Source organism: Notamacropus eugenii, chromosome 5 (genome assembly GCF_028372415.1).
Source record: "Notamacropus eugenii isolate mMacEug1 chromosome 5, mMacEug1.pri_v2, whole genome shotgun sequence".
Lineage (NCBI taxonomy): Eukaryota > Metazoa > Chordata > Mammalia > Diprotodontia > Macropodidae > Notamacropus > Notamacropus eugenii.
In genome coordinates, this window is record NC_092876.1 from 210,179,564 (window position 1) to 210,196,234 (window position 16,671).

The following is a 16,671-nucleotide window of genomic DNA, read 5'->3' on the forward strand; positions in this document are numbered from 1 at the left end:
ATATTTTGACAGCAGTTACCATATGAACTCAATAAAAGAGATATTACTCCCATAACATAGATTTCCCTCTCTTTCCTCATAGTTTGTCTGAACTATTAGTTTTATTTAATCTCAGTTCTTCCAACTCTCCTTCTGAAATCTTTTGTTTTTACAGGTAGTCAAACCATGATCTGTACCAGTCTTCCCAGTCCAGAGCTGCTATTACTTTCTTTCAACCTGTCTTCTCATATAAATGGCCTCTTACTGTGTTTAATCTATATTTTCATACCTTTGGTAGCAGTTCACTGTTGTTTTTATGGTATTCATGGAAATGCAAAAAACCCAGCATTTTTTCCAAGATAATGAAACTAATTACCTTGTATTACCTGTAACTCACTCTCCCCCTTGAATGCCTCCTAGAGTTTAGGTTGAATATATTTCAAAATGGGCTCCTTGGGTCTACTTCTTTGTTAGCAAATGGTTTCTCACTTAAAAGACATTTTACCAAACCCATCCCCAGCATTCTCATATTTCAGCCCAGAGCCCTGCTGGCACTGGGGATACTTGATGAGGCAACACAGTCTGGAAAGCATTTAGACTATTGTATTAAAGTGATTTGGTCTGCAGGGCACGGACAAAGAAAAGAAGGTGTATGAAAGAGATGAGATCCCTCTGAAATGCATCAAGATGAAAATAATATTGATGTAAACAAAGAGATATTAAGAGAGTTGTAATAATAAATCCTTTATTACAGGTATTGATGTAAACAAAGAGATATTAAGAGAGTTGTAATTATAAATCCTTTATTACAGGTGTCTTTCCACTTGCCACCAACAGAGTATAAGTATCTTTTAAATACATTCTTTTTTAACTGTTTAGTCTGTCACTGTCCTTTAAACAGTAACCCCTGAAGCCTGGCTTTCTTCACTGAGATAATAAGAACTTTTTCCCCTCCTCCAGCCATGTGAGCTCCCTGTTAGCTACTGACTCAGTGCCACACCACTGTACACATTCTCCACATTCTTTGTTTTACCTTTAATGCAAAGACCCTTTATTCAGAAACCTGAAAAACAATGGAAACCTTTGGTCTTAATGTAATCTCCCCCCTTTCCTTCCCCCTTCTCCAAACACTGACAAAAAAAGAAATTAGAGATTGTCAGTGCTGGGATTTCATTCCACTCTGAGTGTGCTTGTCTTTGTTTCTGTCATTCTTCAATCTAATAAAGTCGCTACCAGTCTCCAGGAAATGTGCAATTGGAATATTGGTGCTTTGCTCAGTAGCAGCAGCAGCAGCAGCAGCAGCAGCAGCAGCAGCAGCAGCAGCAGCAGCAGCAAGGAGAGCTAATTGACAAGGCAATATGACCCGGTCTTTTTCACACTCACACACAATGGTTTATCTAAGAAAGAAATTGTTTTAAAAAAACCCTAAACAACACTCCCCAAAGCAAAAACCACCGTCATTCATCCATCCCTCAGATCTATCCTTTAATTATGTGTGATATGAATTTGCTGATTCCAGTAGAGTTGCCAACCTCTGGGGCAGGAATCTCCCAGGAAAGGTCAGCCTAAGGCAAAATTGTGAAGTAATTGAAGTTTTCTTTTGGCTCTCTGCCCGGTTCTCTTGATCTGATAGATCCCACCTTCTATAAACCCAGTGCCATAATGTGGCATCTGAAAATCCAGAGCTAACTCCTAAATCACACAGATAGAGGTGCTGCATTCCTTCCTCCCTCCCTTTCTCTGCTTCCCCTACATTCAAGTGAATTCAAATAACTATTTGTTAACAGCTCACTAGGTACCAGGCACTATGCTAGGCCCTGGAAATACCCAGTTATCCTTGCCCGTGGGGACCTTCATTCTACTGAAGAGAAGCATCCTGTACATAGATAAGGAAATGAAATAAAGACACATGTATGCACACTATATACACATATAGTCACACATAACAAGTTATAAATTGTGTATCTATGTGATACCTATGCATACATATACATGTGTTATATGTAGGTCTACATGTGTAGATCCAGATTCAAAGTAATTTCATGGTGGTGGTGGTAGAGTGGGAGAACACAACCCCTGAGATCAGGAAAGGTCTTGTGTAGGAGATGACATCTGACTTGAAACTTGAAGGGACCTAGGGATTCCAAGAGATGGAGGTATTTGGAAGACTATTCCAGGCAGGGAATGTGCAAAGAAAGGAGGGAAAGAGGAAGCTGTTGAAATGTGTATACATAGTGTATGAGGAGGAGGAGGAATGTGAGATCTGTTTTGAAAGATGGGCTGGGGCCATACTGGAAGAGCTTTAAATATGACAGGAATTTGTATTTTTGTGTGTGTGCGCTTTTGTTTTGGAGGTTATGGGGGGGTTAAGAGATTTGCCCAATATCACACAGATAGTAAGTATCTGAGGTCGGATTTGAACTCAGGTCCTCCTGCTCTAGGGAGGGTGTTCTATCTACTACACCACCTAGCTGCCCCCTGGAATTTGTATTTTAGCTTAGATGAAAAAGAAAGCTATTGCATAGGGAGGGCAGTGCCATGACCAGATTTGAGAAACACCAATTTGGCAGCTGAATGGAGAATGGATTAGAAAGGGGAGAATCTGAAGATAGGGAGTGGTTTGCCATTTCCTTCTCCAGCTCATTTTACAGCTGAGGAACTGAGGCAAATAGGGTTAAGTGACTTGCCCAGGGTCACAGCTAGGAAGTTTCTCAGTCCAGATTTGAACTCAGGAAGATGAGTCTTCCAGATTCCAGGCCCAGAACTCTATCCACTGCATCTAGCTACCCCAAGTAATCTGTAATAAAAGTTTATTTACTGCCTGACTGATTCTAAAAGCAACAACAACAGAAAACAAGGGGAGTGGTCAGCCTGGTTAGGGAGAGAATCAGTAAGAAAAGTGTCACTAAAATGCAGGGAGGAGAGAATATTCAGGAGGAGGTGCCTGTTCTCAGCTAATGGGATCATGGAGTGTTCATGGTTGGTCTAAGTTCATCTAGAGCATTTAAACTGGAATCTATGGTAAATATCATACCTTCACTGTGGAGGCAGAAATTTCAGAGTCTATGGAGGCTTAGGTTAATAGCATCTAGGTCTCAGGTCGGTCTTTTAACACCTCCCAAAAGTTAGAACCAATGTGACTTCCTACTCTACCAATAGGGCCTGACCTATTTCAACAAAACTACCTCCACAATAAGAAGAGTTGACTTCTATTTAGTGTTTTAAGGTTTGCAAAGTACTTTATAATTATTCTCTTATTTGATCTGCACAACAATTCTTTGAGGCAGTTGCTACTATTATTATTCCCATTTTGTGGATATGGAAACAGACTTAGATTGTAACTAGCCCAGAATCTCACAGGTAATTTGCTTCCACTACCGACCTTCTTGGCTTCCTTTAAGGCCCAGCTAAAATCCTTCCCTCTACAGGAAGCCTTCCCCAACCCTTCTTAATTCTAGTGTCTTCCCTCTCAATTATTTCCCATTTGTCTTGTATATATGTTGCTTTGTATATGTTTGTTTACCTGTTGTCTCCTCCATTAGCTTGAAAGCTCCTTGAGCTCTGAGACTATCTTTTGCCTCTCTTTGCATCCCCAGAACTTAGCACTGTGCCTGGCACATAGGCACTTAATGAATATTTATTGATTGATAGTATCTGGCAGGATTCAAACCTAAGCCTTCCTGATCTCTTCTCAGATTTGGTGAGAGGTTATTGCAGAGGAAAACAGAAGGTCTAAGATCTACACATAGTTATCAAGATGGTTAGGAAACACATGCTGTGCAAAAAGCATTTTGTGCCTGACCACTGTTGATAATTACTGGCATAGTAATAACAAGGCATAATGGGGTTGAGTATGGAGGATGAAAAAGCCTAAACAAAGCTAGACCTTGATAGCCATGAATATGCTGGCACAGTTTGAATCATGAAATACAATAGACTTTCCACATGGAAGACAGAACCAAAACATTTATTCAGATACCAGATAGCCCAATCCATCATAGCAACAAAGAAATCCACACACAATGACAATGCAGAGGGCAGCACCATCCCCAAGCCTTCCCTCTGTTAGGCTTCCCTTAAACAAATCACAAACAAACTTTCCCAGCTTTCCCCAGCTCTGACTGCTCTCTAACTTCCTCTCAGTTCTGCTCTAGCTCCTCCTCTTCCTGTTCCATCTGACTTGACTTGTGTGACTCAGGCTTCCATGTGACTCAAGCAGGTCACATGGGCCTATTAATGTTCCCATCAAGAAGTAAAATTGCATTAACAACAAGGAAAAATGCATTATCAATATACCTTGTTATCAGAATATGCTATTTGTCTGAATTATACCCCCCCATTCTGCTGAAAATGGAATAATTAAATCTGACAGGATTACTACCTCCACTACCACCCCCATTAAATTGTAGATTGAATAATAAAAAACTGACTCAATTAGCTTCACTATGCTTAGGCTGAGTACTCAAAACCCTGTTCCTCACAGAACTCTTGAGTTACACACAAACCCACAAATATTGCAGTCAACACAGAACTAGAGACTTTCCAGATCAACTTTTCTATAGAGATAGTATCATACAAATGCCACAGAATTCTGCTTTGTATTCTAAGCAGGCCTGAAAAGATTAGATAAGCCAAATAAACCGAAAGAGGAGGAAAGTGCTGCCCATAAGATTTCTTCCTTAGTTTGCTAAAAAATTTCATTTCAGTGTGGCTACTCATTCAATTTGACCTCCCAGTCATGGGGACTTGATGGCTCCTCTCAAGGAAATTCCCTAGCAAGAGGGACGATGAATTCTTCATCTATAGCATAAATACTTGACCCAAGGAGTCAGTGACAATATTGACTACTGTTCAGAATCCTTCCATCTATACTTCACCTAGACCATTTACTTGGTTGTCCCTGGTAACCTCTGACCCACTTGGACTCCAGAACTCTGCCTTTTACTCTTTTTCTTCTCCCTTGTTTAAGACTCCTCTGTCTTAACTGATTGCTGATTAATTTCCCTGGGAGAACTCCCCTACCTGCTAGGTCAAATATGCTGAGTTTCATAATGCTACCTATGGAAATAGAGAGGAACAGGACAACCACTCATATTCAACCCAATTCAACATGTATTTATTATTATTAAGAGCTCTGTGTGGGGTGGGGAATATGGGACTTTTTTTTTTCTGGTCATGACCTGTGATTTCAGGTTAGACACTTTAAAATCTTTATTTATTTATTTACTTATTTTTTAGTTTATGGAGTAAAACAAGCATTTTTATAACATAGTATAACAAAAAAAGATGATTGCACATGAAACTGCAAATCTGTTATGTACACCTTACTATTCCTTGTAAATATATAATAAAGTTATCATGTAAATTTTTTTTTCCCTTCTCTCTCCCTCTTCCCCCTCCTCTCGTGGTTACCATTAGGCATGACTATATATGTCTGTGTTTTACACATATGTGTAAAATCTTCTATATATACTTCTATCAGTTCTTTTTTTGGATGCAGACACCATCTTCCTTCATATGTCTTTGCAGTTAATTTGGATATTTATAATAGTTAAAATGACTTAGTCACTCAAAGTTGTTCTTAAAACAATATAATTTAGAGTCAAAGAATTGCTAGGGGAGAAGAGGAAGGGGGAAGGCATACACTGAGATACTGTCACTTACCCAGGAATACTAGGATGTGCTGCAGCCAAATTTAGCCATTTTACAATCATTAAATTTTCAGTACAGGTATTTAAACATTTTGGACATCAGCAAGTGTTTTAAATCAGGGTTTGATTTATTGTTTTCTTGATTAATTAGTCTTAGGAAGTGATGGAGAAAATGTTAATAATGCAAATTAAACTTAAAAATGTGTCAGGCATACATTTTCCCATTTGCTCCCTTCCCCCATCAAACCTGTTAAACTTTTATCAGCATGCCACTGTAAAACCACTAACATTTTCAGTCCATCAGAGGAAGGGCTCTGAAAAAAATCTAGGCTTTTTTGACTCAGGCCAGCCCTCTATCCACATTACCTCAGAGTTAAAAAGATGAAATAGAGTATTGTACCTGGTTTCATGTAGTTTGTAATCCAATTTGAGACTGGCCAATATAGTTCTGGAGCAAAGGTCAGATCAGTCTGGCCCAGAGAAGTACCTGTTATCTTCCACATTATGGGAAGGCAACTCTTTTCAATTTCATTAGCTCAGGATTTGGTGATCTTAGATGATAGAGGTGGGTAGCTCTCACCTCTTTCTACTACATCATACTTCCTAATGTTCTAAGATTATGACTTAGATCATGTAATCTAACCATCTAATTTTACAAATGAGCAGACTAAGGTCCAAGATCACACAGGTAGTACACATTGAGTGTAATAGGAAGCCAGAGTCTATGATTCCAAATCCAATTTTCTTTCTAAGGTATCGTTGCTATAGAGTCAGCCTGTGAAAATAAAGCCAGGTTAGAGAAAAGAAGACATAGAAGGAATAAGGGCAAAATACAACAGAAATCAAACAGAAATCAACGGTTCATATCTGGGGATAAAAGCTCTAAATTTGCCATATTTAAACAATGATCAAACTTACCAGGGAGAGTGTAGTCACCCGCACATTGTAGGTAGGTGTTCTATCAATGTTTGCTCATGATGAAATATTTTTACTATTTATTTACTGTTTACTTTGGAGTCTTTAACAACGTAGACGTAGTTGCAGCAGAGGAAAGAGAATATATGAGCTAGAGACAGAGAACATGCTCAACTCTTAGCTGCTGCCATGGCCAGGAAAAGACCCAAGGAGTACCCCTCCAGGGTGCCCTCTTGGAGGAAGCCCAGTGACTTGGACAGTGGGGAAACCTGCTTCAATGCCACAAGGAAGGCTATTGGTCCAAGGAGAGCCCCTCCAGGGCTTCCCCCACAGAGGGAGCCCTAGGAGCCAATGCCTGTGGGACCGTGTCCTTGTGACCAGGAGGGACAATGGAGGAAGAACTGTCCCCAAGGTTGGAAAAGCCACCCCCCAATACCCTGTCCTCCAGTATTCTCAAGACTCAGAATGACAGGGAAGCATGGGGCTTGGTTCCCATTTTCCCCATCTCTCTTTCACTGAGCCCTGGGCAAAAAATGAGTTTTCTGAAGGTTAGGTTACCCACTTTATCATGGCTAAGTTCTCTGTTTTAACCAATTACTCTGGCCTTATCCACCTCTCAACTCCTCGGGTCATGGGCATCAAAGGGGAAATTAAGGGATATCTCCAGACATGACCCCTCCCCTGCCTACTTGAGGAGCTGTTGTTTGAACACTTCTTCCTCTTACTCTGCCCCCTTGCTGTGAAGGGACCTGATGGTGAAATTGGGGAGCTAATTTTCTCTAGTTAAGCCTCCCATTTCCCTTTTTCCTCTGTTTACCAGACCTCCCCCTGTTCCCCTGGAAGTGTGGGAGACAATTGAGCCAATTATTTGAGATCAAGGAATTCCTGGATGAGCTACTCATGCCACCCCAGTCATTGCTCACTTCCAAGACAATAAAGTATTCCCCCATTGGCATCTATATCCAATTAAGCCAGAGGCCTGGGAGGGACTGCACCCATCAATTGCTACTCAAGGCCCTTACTCGCTCCCTCCAGAGTGGGGCCCTCTGCCAGGCTAAAGCTTTTGAGACTTTGAAAACTAAATTGACCACCACTCCAACATTAACTCTACCTAATCTAGAGAAACCTTTCACTCTGTATGTTGACAAAAGGAGAAAACAGACTTTGGGAGTCTTAACCCATTGCTTAGGACCTGATCCCAGGCCAGTTGATGTTTTTATTGACTCAAAGTATGCTTTCCATGTTCTACATGCCCATGATATCTGACAGCAAAAAACTCCCTTATCAAACATGTCCTTTTCCTTTTATGTTTTGGCCTTGCCATAGTCATCTTTAATTTCCTCCAGAGAGACTGTTTTTTATGCCAGGGAAATTGTCATTTGTCTATACTCCTTTTGTGCCTGTTTGGTCCCCAACTTGCCTGATTTTTCTCCTCGGCGGTGAAAGCCATCAACTTCCAAATGACAACTTAAGCTACATACTTCTTGAACAAGGATTCAGAGAGGCAGAGATAGTCATTGCCAGCAGGAAGCAGTTTCAGAAGCTGAGACCTTCGCCCTTTACCCCAAAAGAATTTAGGTCCCATTTGTTCGAGGGGGGAGTGATGGGGTACATCAACAAACTGGCTATCAAAAGGTGATCAATAAATGCTTATTGTTAACTGATTTTGAGTCTAATAACTATCCACTTCATTGTGCTCACATAAAGGGTAAATATCAAAAAAAAGAACTGAACTCACATTCTTGGACTCCCATACTTGTTTTTTTTTTCTACACCATAATTTGATTTAGTTTACCTCAATTTTTAAGAGGAATTTTCTATATTCAGGATTATGAAATCACAGATCCATTTGTGTCTTTGAGTGCTTTTTGGAAAAAAATCCACAAATGGAGCAAGGGGAACACTGATGAAAGAAAATGAAGGCAACAGACAGGCTTTTGCAGATGGTATTCTATAGGAGATAATGTCTTTTGTTGTTGTGCAGTAGTGTCTGACTTTTTGTGACCCCACTTAAGGTTTTCTTGGCAAAGATACTTGAGTGGTTTGCCATTTCTTTCCTCAGCTCATTTTAAAGATGAGAAAACTGAGGTAAACAGTATTTAATGACTTGCCCAGGGTCACATGGCTAGTGTCCGAGGCCAAATTTGAACTCAGGAAAATGAGTCTTCCTGACCCAAAGCTCAGCATGGTGCCACCTGGCTGCTTATTTGCATCTTTATAGTCACAAAATTGTTTAAAAAGTACAGAGTTAAAGACTCCTTTGTGCTTGTTGTTTGTAACTATAAAACGTCATCCTAAAGCTTTTCTTTCACCTATGTGTCTTCTATGCATAAGTCAAAATCATACAAGATGCTTTAAAAAATTGACCAACAGAGAACTTTTGACAACCTTTTAATTATTAATACCAAGCAAGGCATAAAATAGGAAAACATGCTTATTAAACACATTTGCCCTGTTATGAAGTAACTCCGACAGAGTCCAAATTGAAAACAATAGTGAGTAGATAGTGAGACCCTCAGTATTCTTCCATTTGTGGATGACGCTGTAAGCCCTGGGAGGTGGGACATTGTAGAGAACCTTGAGGGGTTTGAAAGAGCCCCTTATCAAGAGTTCCCCTCCTCCAAGGGAGAGTAGCTGACTTGAGAAGTTAAGTGATATATTGTTCTCAGGTGCACATACTTGAATTCGGGTGTTGAAGTTCCAGGAATCAGGGCCCCTGCTATACAGGATAACATTCCGATAAAGAGGCCTTGAGGCCTCCCTTTCTTCTTACCACAATCTGTTCTGTTTCGTGCCTCAATTGCTACCCCTATGGTTTTTTTTACTATTTAAGCACCCTGACCCCCTAATTTATTGGCTCAGTATGTCCAGAATAAACTCAGCTTGTTCAGACTGCTGTGTCCCACCTGTCTTTTCATCCTCACTCTGTGAGCCCCATAACTGCCCCAGACCTGCTGAACTGTGCTGGCTGCAGCAGGACATTCTTATAAATGAGATCCATATTCATTAAAAATAGTTTGTCCTGATTATACAAAGAAACAAAAAACCCCAAACCAAATGTAGGAAGAATTACTATTGTGCTAGTCAGGCGACCTATGGGGTTTGTGCTCTAGTATTACATCTGGGACAGATACCACAAATAGACAATGAACTTGAACCAGAATTAAACAGAGGTGGGGAACAGGCTGGATTGCCTCTGGAAAACTACATAGTTTTTTTTTTTTAATTGTATATTTACACATTTATTCAGTATCAGGGCAATCAAAACACCTTGTATTATTGACTCCACCCCTTTCGGAAATCTACTCCCCAAACCAGTCCCATGGGTCAAATACTATTTTGCATATATATTGGGATTCGAGAGGAGACAAGGTTCGGATAAATAGCAGTGGAAAAGTAGATATAGGCCTAAGGCTCATCTTTTTAAATAACAGTATTCTTCCAATGATATATAGTTGCAAGTCATGGAATCCCACTACCTCTGAAAAATTAAAGTTAAGTATCACCCAAATGGTAATGGAGAGGTGCGTAATGGGCGTGAGCAGACTGCAACACAGAATAAGTGAGAAATTATGCAGAAAAAGTGCTGTAAGAAGATTATACTATCAGAAAAATGTATGACTGGGGAAAAAAGATTGGCTAATCATATAGAAAGAACAAAGGATAACTTATGGATGTTTTACATGTTTCATTCATATCTCCACAATGTTAAGAAAATTAATGGAAGACTTATCACAAAACGGGAAGACCCTTGTGGCAAATTTATGGCAGAACATCTTGTCTCACTTAATGAACAGGTCCAAATGGGTTATTGAACTGCATTACTCGATTGAATGTCTATATTAAGGAGATCACAAATCCATCAATGACTGAAAATTGAAGATAATTTTTCTGAAACCTTTGGATGGAAGAAAAAACGGCATTTATGTGGTTTCTGCTATATGTCAGGCACTGTGCTAAATGCTTTGAAGATATTATCTCTCAACTACCTTGGAAAATGAATCAGACAGAAGTTAATTGACTTGGCCAGGATCACAGCAAGAAAGTATCTGAGGCTGGATTTGAACTCAGATCTTCCTGATTCCAGACCTAGGACTCTATGAACTGTGCTATCTAGTTGCCTCTCACTCAATCTAATTTTTAGTTCTTGCCTTTGTTTCCACTGCTGTCTTGAATTCCTTGTATTTTATCCTTTCTCCATCAGTGCTTCTATCGATCCCTTTTTGGCCCTGAAGTTTCAAGGGAGTGGTGGTTACTGTCGTTGTTCAGTCATTTCAGCTATGTCTGACTCTTCATGACCCCATTTGGGATTTTCCTGGCAAAGATACTTGAATGGTTTGTCATATTATTCTCCATCTCATTTTTAAGATGAGGAAACTGAGGCAAATAAGGTTAAGTGAGTTGCCCTGGATCAAAGGTAATAAATGTCTGAGACCAGATTTGAACTTGGGCAGATGAGTCTTCCTGATTCTAGGTCCAGCCCTGCATTCACTGAGCCACCTAGGGATATATAAAATTACCAGTTCTTGTATTTGCCTGTCTGGAAGTTCTTAGCTAACCCTTAAATTCTTGGAGACTCATCTAAAAATTTTCCCTTTAGCAACATCCCTGATTTTCTTCAAGGCTCAAGTTTATGTACTACCCCATGTATGGGACCTTTCCTAAACACTACAGGTGTTTCTTTATCCTGGAGATTATATTGTGTTTGCTTTCTATGCAAACATATATACATACATCTATCTCTCCATCTGTATGTATGCCTCTCTCTCTCTCTCTCTCTTTTTCTTCCTCTCTTTCTTCCTTTCTTTCTTATCTACCATGTATTTGAGTACATTTTGTTTTCTACCAGTAAAAAAGTAAACTCTTTGAGGATAAAAACTATTTAAAAAAAATCTTTTGGATTCCCATGGCTTAGTATAATGCCTGGTAGATGGTAGGGACTTAAAAACTTTCTGGGTTGCAGTTCCCAACAACTTTATTCTCCTTACCAGGAGCCATTTCCTTTCTATTTGCAGGTTTTAGCTGTATGGATGCTTTTCCTGACTCAACCTACCTGACTTACATGACATCAAGAATGAAGAGTAGACTGCTTTCAGCTTTTGAGGCCCCTAGCTTTTTTTTTTTAAAGATAAATAAAAAACAACATGATGCTCCAAATGACATATGATTTGGTTTTTTAAAAAATAATATACTTTTCTAGCCTTTTCCCTTTCTGATTTAGTGCACGAATTTGTCTAGATCTATGGTTTCAGTGGTATAACTCCGGAAACTCTCAACCATGGCAGGTAATGAAATTCCTTTGACTAAGGCAGATCTGTAAGTACACCTCAACAGCATCTCCCAGAGAGAAGCTGAGGCACTAAAAGATGGGACTTACCTAGGATTACATGACCAGTGTGTGTGTCAGAGGTAGGAATTCAACCCACAACCTCCTGCATTCTCTGTCTATCAAGGCTGGCTCTCTGTCTACCATGCCATGTTACCTCTCAATGTTCTAATGTTATCAGTGGGAATTCTAACTTCTGTGTAGTGCCACTAAGTACGGTAAGACAGATGCAATGTCAGTGTCCCATAATCTAATGATGATTCTTTATAGGCCATTTTCTCTCTTCCCCATTCCTCTCTGGCCCTGAGTACATAGAATCAGTTCCTATTCAGGAATAAAGAAGGCCTTCAGATATGTAGGGCCTTCCAGGCAAATCGTCTTTGGTTCAGTCTGTCTGCCTGAGGACCATTCATAATCAACTGTTCCTACATTAGTGGACTGAAACTGAAGGATGAAATTTCATAAAGAGTAAGCCTTTCCTGGGAAGAAGGGTAATAGCTCAGACACAGTTCACTGTGGAGATTGCCGCCCAGAAAGTCACAAATGGATCCTTGAAAGTTGCCACAGCAACGCTTACTGATTATGACATAGAAGCAGAGTGGTCATGATTGTGGGATGTGTAAATGCTCTTCTGATCAAGTTTCTTATTTCCAAGGGGAAGAAAAAGGCAGTCAGCAGAGTGAAAGAAATTCTAAACAGGGAAGGAGATTTAGGCACTTAGGAAAATGGTTTTCCAAATGGCTTTGTTATTGAAGAGTTACCAATAATTAATAAATAATTCAACAGAACCTAGAGGTCTAGTTAAAAAAAAAGGTTCAAAATGAAATCATTGGAGATTTGGGAAGTGATTGAATCCAGAATAACATAACTACTTTTAGGCAATGGAGATTGTCTTTAATTTTGATGCTTAGGATGACAAGAAGGAGACGATGATTTAAGTTTGGTGAAAGATGATTTTTCTTTAAGCTCCTTCTAAAAACTTTTTTTTGAGATCACTTGTCATTTGACTCATTGATAATTTGCAGTTATAATAAAAATAATTAATTCATAGTAAAGTATGAAGTAGTAAAAAATATGAATCACAGAATATTTTAAAAGATTAAAATATTTTAAGCTTCTAAATACATATAGAGTGTTAAAGATTCTTAAGATCTGGAATCTTTCTGAGAAGTTAGACCTCTGCACTTGAAATCTAGAGACCATAATTAGTAGACCCAAATACCTTGCAATCTTCACAGTCATAATAGGCTTTAAGCTTCTGACTGGATTTTAATAGAGCAATAAAACTGGAATGTACAATGGATTCCTTAGAAAATGAATTGGAGTTTTCATTACGACTGGATATAAGGATCTGTGATTTCTTTGGTTTAGGAACTGTTGGTTGATATAGATTGCAATATATTTATAACATATATAACCTTATATAAGAATATATTCTTGGAAACTTGCCAAAGGCTCCAGAAAGATTTAGTGAATTACCCAATGTCACAAAGCTAACATTCTCCAGAGGCAGGATTTGAAACCAAGTCTTCCTGACTTATTCAACATGTTACCCATTATGTCTTTCTAAGCTTTTTACTAAAGATTTAAGAAAAATATTTACACAACATGTAAACTACCTCAAGAATTAACAAATGACAGTGATAAGAGTTTTAGTTAAACAAGATGAACTTGAGGGAGTTGATAATGCCAATAATCATATTTTGTACTGACAATTAAGGACAAATTTTGGACCACATCTTTCTTATAACTTAAGCCATTCCTACACCTTAGAATGTTTTCTTTATGCAGGTGACTCATATGTCTGTATCTCTATTCTCGGCCTCTCTTCAGAGAGACTGACTGAAATCTTGTGGTAGCTTATAGGAAATCTCTCTATGAGTTTATATCAGTCAATTAACAGATACTCATTAAGTACTTCCTGTGGGGAAGCACAGTGTTCCTTCTGGCACTTCAAATTAAACAAGCTCCAAACTGTGCTTCCTCCTGATTCCCTTATTATCTGCCATTGGTACCACTCTCCTACTAGTTATCCAGGCTCAAAAGTTGAGTATTATCTTTGACTTCTCTCACCTCCCTCATCTGATCAGTTGCCAAGACCTGCTTATCCCATTCCCTCTCTCCAATCTCTTTAATATTGGCCCATTCCTTTCATCTCCATTATCACTACTCTAATCTAGATCCTTATTATCTTTCCCCTTTACTAGTGAAATAATCTTTCAACTGGTCTCCCCATCTTTAGCCCGGAGATTTCATGACTTATCCTGAAATTATTGTTGTTCAGTTGTTTTTCTGTTGCGTCCAACTCTTTATGACTCCATTTGAGGTTTTCTTGACAAAGATGTGATTTGCCATTACCTTCTTCAGTTCATTTTACAGATGAAGAAACTGAGATAAACAAGGTTAAGTGACTTGCCCAGGGCTGTATAGCTAGTATGAGTTGAGTTTGAAGTATTACAATACGAAACTATTTGTTTGCACTTACCCTGGAGTCGGGAACACTCATGTTCATGAGTTCAAATCTGGTCTTTCAATGCTTGAGTCCATGAATTCATTCCAGACCAACCTTTCTAATATTCTGGTCTTGGGGTGGGAGGGGGAGAGAAATCCCTGAACCTCTCAAACCACATAATTATGAAGGTAAAGAGGAGAGAAATTTACAATTTATCTTAACCTTAGGAATAAGATAGAAAGATGTGGGCCAAATGATATTATTATTAGATAGATTCAGAGCTGATTGATGGCTGACCCCAAAGAGCAGTCATTAATGAATTAATAGCAAATTCAAAGGAGGTTCCCAGTGGAATATCAGAATATATAGTTGGACTTGTGCTGTTTTAAGATTTTTATCAATGACTCAAATGAAAGTGTGGACAGCATGCATATGAATTTGCAGGCGACATGAAGCTAGAAGAAATAGTGAACATGTTGGACAACAACCAAAATTCAAAATAGCATAAAAGCCTAGAATGATAAATTGAATAGTGACTGCAATATGGTGATGACTGTTCAAGGAGAGAGAAAGATATGTATAGATTTAGAAACAAGTACTCTTTAAGGTATTTACTCTTGCCAGGCACTCTGCTAAATGCTTCATAAATCTCATTTGATCCCCACAACAACCCTTGGAGGTAGTTGAATGATTATTTCATTTTACAGATGAAGAAATTTAGGCAAACAAAGATTAAGTGATCTGCCTAGAGTCACACAGATATCTGAGGTCAGAGTTGAACTCAGCTCTTCCTGACTTCAGGTCCCAGGGCTCTATGCACTATACCATGCATCTGTCTCAAAATCAATATATTGTAGAAGTAGAAACAACCAGACTTGGGAACAGATTGGATATGTTAATGTTTTATAAGACAGGAGTCAAGAACAACAATGAAATAGGGAAGGTAAGTGAGAGGAAGGTGGTGTCATCACAGCAAAAGAAAGGTGGGAAAGGAAGAATGCTTTCTTTTATTTACTTATCTCTCTAGTTTTAGTTCCTAAGCTGGAGGTTTGTGCCAGGGTTCGCATCTAGTCACTCCTATGCTTTTGGGTGGGCTACTAGGTCTTGCCTTGGGGCCCTTTGGTTTGTGAGTTGAATATTGATTTTTAATACTATATTTTACTAAGACTTAATCAAGCTAGATTTAATATTCTCCCTCACTGTTCCTTACCCTTTTAAGCTTACTCAGGTAACCTCAGGTCACTTGGATCACAATTCTATTCTTGGGGCTTGTATCTCTCTACCCTGGTCTTTTGACTTGTGCCTTCACCTTTGTAACTTTACCACACATGCACTTTCCAGAGAAATTTGATTAATCTAAAGGTCAATCTCAAATTTAAAATCCCATTACCTACAGACTAATCCCATCACTTGAGGACTACTCTCCTCACCTGAGAACTGATCTCAACCTCCCAATGATGTAATGGGGAGAGATGGAGATGACACTCATCCCACCCTTCATTGAAATCTAGTTTGCTCTGTTATCTTGTTAATAACTATAAAAGAGCCTATCATCCTTACCTTTGGGTCTTTGAGGAGTCATTAAGCCAATTTATTGGCTACTGCCCACCTAGCAGGATGTGATCAATGGATTATTTCTATCTTTGGCTTAGGTGGCACAGTGCATAGAGTGTCAGGCTTGGAGTCAAGAAGATACATCTTTTTGAATTCAAATCTGGCCTCAGATACTAACTTAGTTGTGTTACGCTGGGCAAGTCACTTAACTCTAGTTTGTCACACTTTCCTCATCTAGAAAATGAACTTGAGAAGGAAATGGCAAACCATTCCAGTATCTTTGCCAAGGAAACCCTAAGGGGTAATGAAGGTAGGAAAGATCTGAAAATGACTGAATAACAAAGCTTAGCTAATAAGTTGGTCATTGTTGCCTCAGTATAGCTTTATTTCCATTGTGACAGGTTTCTTGCATAGCTGCCTGATGTCCACCTACCTATGGTTAGGTCCTTAGATCATTAAAGTTAAGAGCCCTCTGTGGTGTCCCAGGAAAGATCTCTAGGGACTTCAGAGCCCCTAAACAACTGGACTGTCACTGCCTGAGAGCTGCCACATCTTTCTGGGACCTTCTCAGGGATGGGTCTTTTATATTAATGCCTCTAGACATAGACCCTTGCAGATGACATGTGTCTTTGATTGTTGGGCTGGGAAACTGGGCCTTGTTTGACTGTACTAGTACTGGCCTTGTTGGCAACCCCTTTTCTTAAGCCTGTAGGATTCTGGCTGACTTTTTTCACATACACAGTTCTTTGGTGGAGGCAGAACAAGGGAGTGGGGTTGCTGGAAAAAGTCACTTA